Source organism: Scylla paramamosain, chromosome 2, assembly GCF_035594125.1.
Source record: "Scylla paramamosain isolate STU-SP2022 chromosome 2, ASM3559412v1, whole genome shotgun sequence".
NCBI classification, from domain to species: domain Eukaryota; kingdom Metazoa; phylum Arthropoda; class Malacostraca; order Decapoda; family Portunidae; genus Scylla; species Scylla paramamosain.
In genome coordinates this window covers 40,109,317-40,117,484 of record NC_087152.1, presented here as the reverse complement: position 1 = coordinate 40,117,484, position 8,168 = coordinate 40,109,317, and the positions used below count along the sequence as shown (strand labels likewise).

Below are 8,168 nucleotides of genomic sequence, written 5' to 3'. Positions count from 1 at the left end.
TAGGAGAGACAGACGAAATAAGGAGTGGAGGGCCTTAAAAAGATTGACTCTCACAAACTTGAAAAGAACCGAGGATTCGGGACACCGGTTACGTGAGTCACTCTGGCGTCAGTTATATGGCAATCGCGGACACAAGAATGAGTACTTTCAAGGGCCAACCTACGAACGCGAACAAAGTCTGGCAAAGATAAGACGTATGACGCACAAGATGGAGAGTGTGTATATCGTGTCTGACCAGAAGTGTGAGAGCAAACACGACGAGCAGGTGATGAAGGTTTAAGCGCGTGTGGCCTGAAAACTGTTTAGAAGGCATATTACTGGGAAAAACTCCTTCATGCTCAGGTAGAGGCGATGAAAAAGCAGTCTTGAGCTCTTTTTTACAATGAAAGCAATGACTGTAAGTGTGACCGTCTTTGATGCAATAAAAGCATGAGAGAGGTGGACGCCATGCAGAAGGCAACACCTGAAGGGGAGCTTGCTCGACAGGAGACGTCTGAGATAAAGATGCCGGAGACCCTGGCAACAAGTGATGTGCTGTGTGGTGAACGCCGTAATTTTCACATCTTTTTTACTGATTTTAGAGGCAAAATCCAAGAGTCAGTGGGTTTGAGGTCAAGTGAAGAAGCAACACGGCTGTCTTGAGGAGTAACCAATTTTCAGACTTCAGAGAGTCCAGGGCGTCATTTGTATACTCGGCTGCACGATCCTGACCACGAGTGTGACTTAGAGTACCAAGCTGTGTAGTAAGAGAGTGGACATAACGGAAAGCCCACGGAAAGGAATCATGAGCCTGTGATGCTCCAAAGTGCACAAAAAATGACTGCGAAATTTAGCATAACCATTCTGAAGTGAGGAAGGACTGAGAGAACGTGATGACATCATCTTATCAAAAGCAAGAGATTCTAGAACCAAAAATTTGTCTATACACACACACACACACACACACACACACACACACACACACACACACACACACACACACACACACACACACACACACACACACACACACACACACACACACATACACACACACACACACACACACCAGTCAAAGCACATATCATGTAATGATGAGGATAATCATAAAACACGTCGTTACAAAACTAGTGTTTATTTCAGGCCAAGACTTCTACAGAGGCTTATGCTAAGATTATTGCTCGATGTAGTGCCCCAGACAGCGATAGTCTAGCAGTACTCGCTACACACAACATCCCTAGCACAGAGTCCAGGCAGTAATTCCTACGTGCGGCATTCCTAGCACACGAGTCTTAATTTTATGTTACAAACGGCGATCCTAATAATCTTAGCATAGCGTCCCTGACACAGCTGTCTAGCTTGTTTACTACGCACACCACCGTGGAGCAGCAGTCACAGCATGCCAGTGAGAGCCTAGAAGCTGCACTGGCGAGACCCATCACCCCCGTCAGGACTCCCCCCGTGCTGCCCGACCCTTGCTTTGCCATCGTTGTCCCGGGCGTGCCATCGACAACCCGAGCCCAGCGAGACACCAGCCCGCTCCTCGGTGCTGGCGGTGACGGGGTGATGCACGCCTCCACGCCAGCGTATTCAACACCTGACAGCTGACCCACAACCCTGGTGTAGCCGGCGCCGCTGAATACCAGCAGAAGTCAGTGTACCGGGGCTCTCCACCCCCGCCCCTGTCAATACTTGTCCCCTTCAGAGGCAGTGCTGCTGGAGCACCTCTGTCAGACACAACCAAAATGGTGCTCCTGTGGGCTTCCGTACAGCGGAGTAAATATACAGAACAGTCATACACTTTGAGCCTAATCAATTACATGTCAGTGCATGAAGGCGGGTTCGCCACAGGCATGGGCGTGATATGGGCGTGAGGGTGATAATGGGTGTGTGGGTGTGGGTGGAGTGGGCTGCTAGCAGGGACTAGGAACCAATTTTGGTGGGTGGAGTTGAGCACTCAGTAAAGGCGACAGTCATCCATAACACTGGATCGGCTGCCAGTCACCCTGTGCCTGACACGCGCACTGCACTCCCTGCCTCACACCACCACCAGGATATGTTGATAACTGGGCCAGAACGGCGGGCGTGGCGAGGCCGACTAGGCACCTCCGCCTAGAGGGCCGCAACCCCGCCGCCGCGCCTCACCTCAGCGGGACGGGGACTGGCAGCCGACCCGATCCCCTCACCCGCTTCCCTCACACCTTGAGCTCGTCAGTCCCCGAACACTCACGAGACCCCTTATTGTACCAAAAATTTGAAAATAAACTCACTATGGCTAAAATCTATATTTTTTCGGCTTTCCTCCCGACAAAAACATGCTTTGATATGCCTAACTATTGAATATTGATAGAGTAGATATTTTAAGTGAACGATGTAAACAAACTATTGGGCATTTTACAGTCATATAAGCTTGAATAAACTTCTAAGTGTGGGTGTCTTCACTATTTTTTTTTTTTTTCAGCTGACACAAACACTAGGTTTGGGAACACGCTAGAACATTGTCCAACACCACCAACTCGGGTGTGCCTCCAGCCAACTCATAGAACTGGATAAAGCAGATTATCAGACATATTTACGGTCCCTCCCTAAACAGATCAGTCGCAAGGGGTAACAGGGGAATCCGGTAACAACAGGTGGATCGACGGCAGAGGAGTGGCGGCGACACTGCGGCCAGGCTGGCACTGCTTGGGGAAACAGTGGTAATTTAGCATCAACCTTCGAATTACAGTTTTTGGAAAGAAAACTACATCCCCGCTAGGAGCAGTGAGTTTGATAGTAAGCATGGTTTTTCTTTAAGGTGATAATGCCGATGGTGTTTCGTTTGCAGTAGAGGTTTGCGTCCCTTACGAGCAGCGTGACCGCCGCCCCTCGCCGACAGTCCAACAAGATCTTTCTTCAACAACGTCAACAAAGATCTTTTTACAGGTTAGTTACATAATTTCATCAACAAATTTACCCGAGAGTGAGGCACCATTGATTCATTATGGAGGTGAACAAATGAGAATCGAACCACATTTTCCTTTCACCACAAAAGCTCCCACTTCAGATGTTGTACAGTCACTCCTCATGACTACGAGTGCCGGCGATGGCTCGTAATGCAACGCTGATCCTTCATAGCTGAGTCACGTGTATTCTATTCCAGTGTGTGTTTTCTTTTCACTTAAGCTGACACCAGAGTTTAATGTACCAGAGAGAGAGAGAGAGAGAGAGAGAGAGAGAGAGAGAGAGAGAGAGAGAGTAGCAGTAGTAGTAATAGTAGTAGTAGTAGTAGTAGTAGTAGCAGACCAAGAATGCATATATATATATATATATATATATATATATATATATATATATATATATATATATATATATATATATATATATATATATATATATATATATATATATATATATATATATATATATATATATATATATATATATATATATATATATATATATATATATATATTAGTAGCACGTGTCAGTAACGAATGTACGTACGTAACACAGATATGAATAATCGCTTGCATAATAGTTACGAATGAGCTTTTTTTTCAGTGGGTATAATTTGTAGCACATGTAGCGCTTCTGCCGAGCTTCACAATTACTTCCTCATTATACACAAGTCGTCCTAGAGTAATTATTGTATTCCTCACACCCACCGCAGCACGCCACCTCCTGCACACTAGTTTTCCTCAGTAGAATTTTCAAACGCAGTCATAAAAAACTAGCTTCTCATTATTTTTTTTCCTTACAATACAACACATAGTCTACAAGTCTTCCTAGTTCTTCCCCGTCATCTACGCATCTGCTCACCTACTTAATTACACACCACATCACTTGTCTCTAGTACTAACTGGAAAAAAGGTCACATTCTGATGATCTATAACATGAAAAAAAAAAAGAAAAAAAATCAGACATTCGACGCCAGACAGTGACAGACTTACGGTATCTATTATCTTTTGCATCTGGACCAGCCATTGTCGTGAGCTTTCCCCACGCATCCTCGTTCCGTCCTACAGAAAGCACCTATAATGGCATCCAGCTAAGCTACACGGTACACGGAACCTAAGCTTCATGAGATGCTTTCGTCACTTATAAAAATCACTTGTGACAAAGCAACCACATTCTAAGTTTTCTATGACGCTGAATAAAAAGGTGCACGATCAGCTTCATGTAAACAACAAGAGGAGGGATAATGCTGGAGTGAATGGAAAGCTGATGGCAAAGGGGCAAAATGGAAATTAGGTTTTTCATTTTATTTACTTTTTTTCAGCATTTCCTTTCCACACGGGCCAGGGGAGGGTTGTGGCCCACAGCAGGCGCCAGGTCGCGGCCGCCCCTTCCCTGGCCGCCACCAGACCGCTGTGTAGCTGTTTCTTGAGACACGGGACGTCAATTGAGCCGCGGCGACAAGGAGTGTTTAGTTCACTTTGGGATTCAAACGTTGAGTCGTGCAGTGAGTCTTTTTGCTCTCAAATAAAAGGAATGTATGCACCATTGGAATATGTTAACCAAATTCTTGGAAGGATATATTGAGAAAATGTTAGGTAGACATTTTCTACTTGAAAGTTGAATTGGCCTTAAATGCTTGACTACAAGGGATAAATTCGTGAAAAGTTCAGAGAGGATTAGTAATTCTCCTTAAACGTCCAACTAGAGAGTAGAGTTCACAAGAGTTTCAAGAGCAAAACGTGATAATGTTCAACAAGACCTCCCTCCGAGGTTGCGGGAGCTCCGCCTCGCAGGGGCTTGGCTCGTCCGTGGACACGCCCCGCCACGGAGGCCCCGCCGCTGCCCACCAGCCACCGCAGCTGGTGCCGTGCCTCCCGCCCCTCCAGTCCTCCAGGCAGACTCATAACAACGGTAAACAGTAAATCGACGAGTTCTTGGAAAAAGTACTTGCGTGTTCTATTAACATCAGTATTATCATTATTTATTTGTTTATTTATTTTTTACTTTATTCATTTGTTTACTTATTTTTCGTTAACTGTATTGAAAGACATGATACAAGACCTCGAGCCTCGGAACCCGCGAGTCTCTGGACGCGACCCACCGCTAGGGTATATCGGCGGCTCGCTGGCTTCTTATTATCATCATCATCTGCCATTGCTTCTTCACTGTCTTCCTTCTCCCTCCCCTTCCCCTTCCACCTAGTGCCGACCGAGAAGCCTTTGTTCGGCGGTAGTACCTGATTCTTAACACAAACACACAAACACACACACACACACACACACACACACACACACACACACACACACACACACACACACACACACATAACAAACAAAACTGATTTAACAAGTAGTTCATTTTTTTTTTTTTTTTTTCACAGCACTCCCTGACACTCCCTGACACCACGACCACCACGACCACCACCTCTCCACAGCCTCACGTCGCCTCCTGACACTAGGACTGTCGAGGAGCAGAAACTTCGACACTTGAGACGAGACTGCATGAAGCTGAGGTCGACCTTCACTTTCGTCTGTCTTCTGAGGTCACTGTGGACATGCCGCTGGTAGTCGTTCGTGGAGAAAGTGGGGTCGTTCTGAAGGGTCGTGGTGGCTGGATGATCACTCGTTGAAGTAGTCGTGGGGGGAGTGAAGTCGTACGAAATTAGTCACGTTAAAGGTCATGGAAATGGATAGGTCGTTGTTTGAGTCGTTTGTAAGGAGTGATAGGTCGTTCGTAAGGCTTGTGAATGTGAGTGACGATACGTACGGTCGCTGACGGGTACAATGAGTGAGTGGGGTGGTCAGTGAGATATAATGAGGTGGTTGTGGTAATTTTCGTAACAATATGAAGCGAGTGGGGTTGTCAATGGCATACAATGATGTAAGTGGGGTCGTTCTTGGGGTATAATGAGATGAATGATGTCGTTAGCGAGAGCAACGACGTGACTGTGGTCGTTCCTGGCGTACAATGAAATGACTGGAGTAATTGATGGTATATGATGAGGTGACTGAATCGTTCATAATGGTGACGAGGTGAATCATTCGTTGGTGAAGGTCATAGGGTCATAGGGAGGGGGATGACAAGGGTCGTACTGTTAACAAAGGGTCGTAGGAAGGAAAGGCCGGCATCGGAAGGTCGCTGAGGAGGAGGGAGGGAAGGCAGGGGTCGTCTTCGCTACCCACTCCAGTTCTGCGGAAGAAGAGGGAGCATTAGTAACATAATGACAACTGCTTCTCGTCTCTCAGCATGGCCAGAAAGCGGCGTGGGCTTCAGAAATTAAGTAACATCACAGAATTTAATAAATCCAGTGGTGATGGAAGCTTGGGGATAGTAGCAGAAGTTTATGCCTGTCTAGTTTATCTTTAATGTTTCTTAGAGGAATGTAACTGTAAAGGGAAACTGATCTGGAATAAATTTATGTCCCCAAGCCCTTGTAGTTTATTTTTGACTAGTTTTTAACATTTTTTTTTTCGGAGGGGAATGAAGAAAATAGAAAACGAAACTGAATAGAAATAAACTCCCGTTCCTCCACTTTTGTTTCCATCACCTCTGAAGGAACTGCAAAGAGAAACTGGTGAGGAGTAAACTTCTTTTCTTTTGCCCATGCAGTTTATCATCAACTAGTTTTTCTACGCTGTAAAGAAAGATTAATCAGGAATAAATTTCTCTTCCTCTGCCATTGTTTTCATTACCACTGGCTTCTACATGCCCTAGAAATGTCTCAATGTAATCAGTCTCGAGGCTAAATGACCACGCTATCCCAAATATTTCGAACACCAACAGCAGAACAGAGAGAGAGAGAGAGAGAGAGAGAGAGAGAGAGAGAGAGAGAGAGAGAGAGAGAGAGAGAGAGAGAGAGAGAGAGAGAGAGAGAACTTGTGACTCACGTATTGATCTTGTCCTATATAGCAAGAAAAAAATTATATTAACTATGTACTGCCACTTCATGTTATCTGAATACACGAAAGGATTATTGCATCTGACTCACACATACACACACACACACACACACACACACATTGATTACTTCGATTGGAAGAGAGCGCAGACAGGGAGCGAGGCGAGCGAGGGTGGCGTGAAAAGTGTTGAAATAATCATCTGAGTGGGAGTAAAATGAACAGCCGTGATAGTTATCGATGCATCTGTCTGGCGTTAGGGCGAGCCGACTGTATGCTCACCTGCCTGGAGATTGTAAAATAGATATATAGATAGATAGATACAGATAAATAGATAGAAAGATAGATAGATGGATAGATATATATAGATAGATAGACCAATCGAGAGTTAGATGGATGAATAAGTAAAAAAACAACATTTAATTAACTAGAAAGATAATATAAATCAATAGATAGATAAGCAAACAGATAGATAGCTGGATAGATAAATACATAGATCATCAGATACATAAATGGATAGATAGAGAGATAGACAGACAGATAGATAGATAGATAGATAGATAGATAGACTGATTGGTAGATAGATCAATTGATAGATAAATATGTAAGAAGATAGACAAATAAATATATAGATAGTTACATATATAGATAAACGGACTGACAGGTAGATAGACAGATGGACAGATAGACAAAAATGAGAGAGAGAGAGAGAGAGAGAGAGAGAGAGAGAGAGAGAGAGAGAGAGAGAGAGAGAGAGAGAGAGAGAGAGAGAGAGAGAGAGAGATGGGGGCGAGGAGCAATAAGCGGAAAGACTTGGTTGAAGTGATTAGCATACTAGACACACACACAAAAAAAAAAAAAATGAGTGTGGGAAAGAGAGATGTGACAGAAGATGGGGAGTAGAAGCTGGATCAAAATGTGAACTCAAGTGGAACATTGAAATGCGACTGAAGCAACTTTTTTTTTTCTCTCTCTCTCTCTTTTTCTATGCTATTTATTTATCTTTTTTTTTCATCTTTTCAAAACGTTTGTATTTAATGTTAGGCGGCTCGTATTTGTGATTGACAGAGATGGACTGTCTCTCTCTATATACCATTCTCTTTTTTATACATGAAGTAGTAATGACAGATTCTTTCACGTCTCTTTCTTTAACCCTTTTTGTTTTTCGTGGATTCAATATTGTGGTACGTGGGAGGTTTACTTTTGATGGAGAAAAGAGAGCGAGAGAGAGAGAGAGAGAGAGAGAGAGAGAGAGAGAGAGAGAGAGAGAGAGAGAGAGAGAGAGAGAGAGAGAGTGCCACCTCCCCGCCGCTCGGAGATCTGACTCAGCAGAGACTCACCTCCCACGAACCT

The 8,168-nt window shown here is 44.3% G+C and overlaps 1 protein-coding gene across 4 annotated transcripts in view; it reads right to left on the bottom strand.

Annotated features, from left to right (window-relative positions):
- Nucleotides 1-1,098: 1,098 nt before the first annotated feature.
- Nucleotides 1,099-8,168, bottom strand: part of LOC135114982 (beta-1,4-glucuronyltransferase 1-like) — a 114,992-nt gene continuing 107,922 nt past the window's right edge. For all 4 annotated transcript variants that reach the window (XM_064031362.1, XM_064031338.1, XM_064031347.1 and 1 more), the window contains one exon: nt 1,099-6,108. The gene's annotated coding sequence lies outside the window, so the exon portion shown is untranslated. The remainder of the gene's footprint in view (nt 6,109-8,168) is intronic.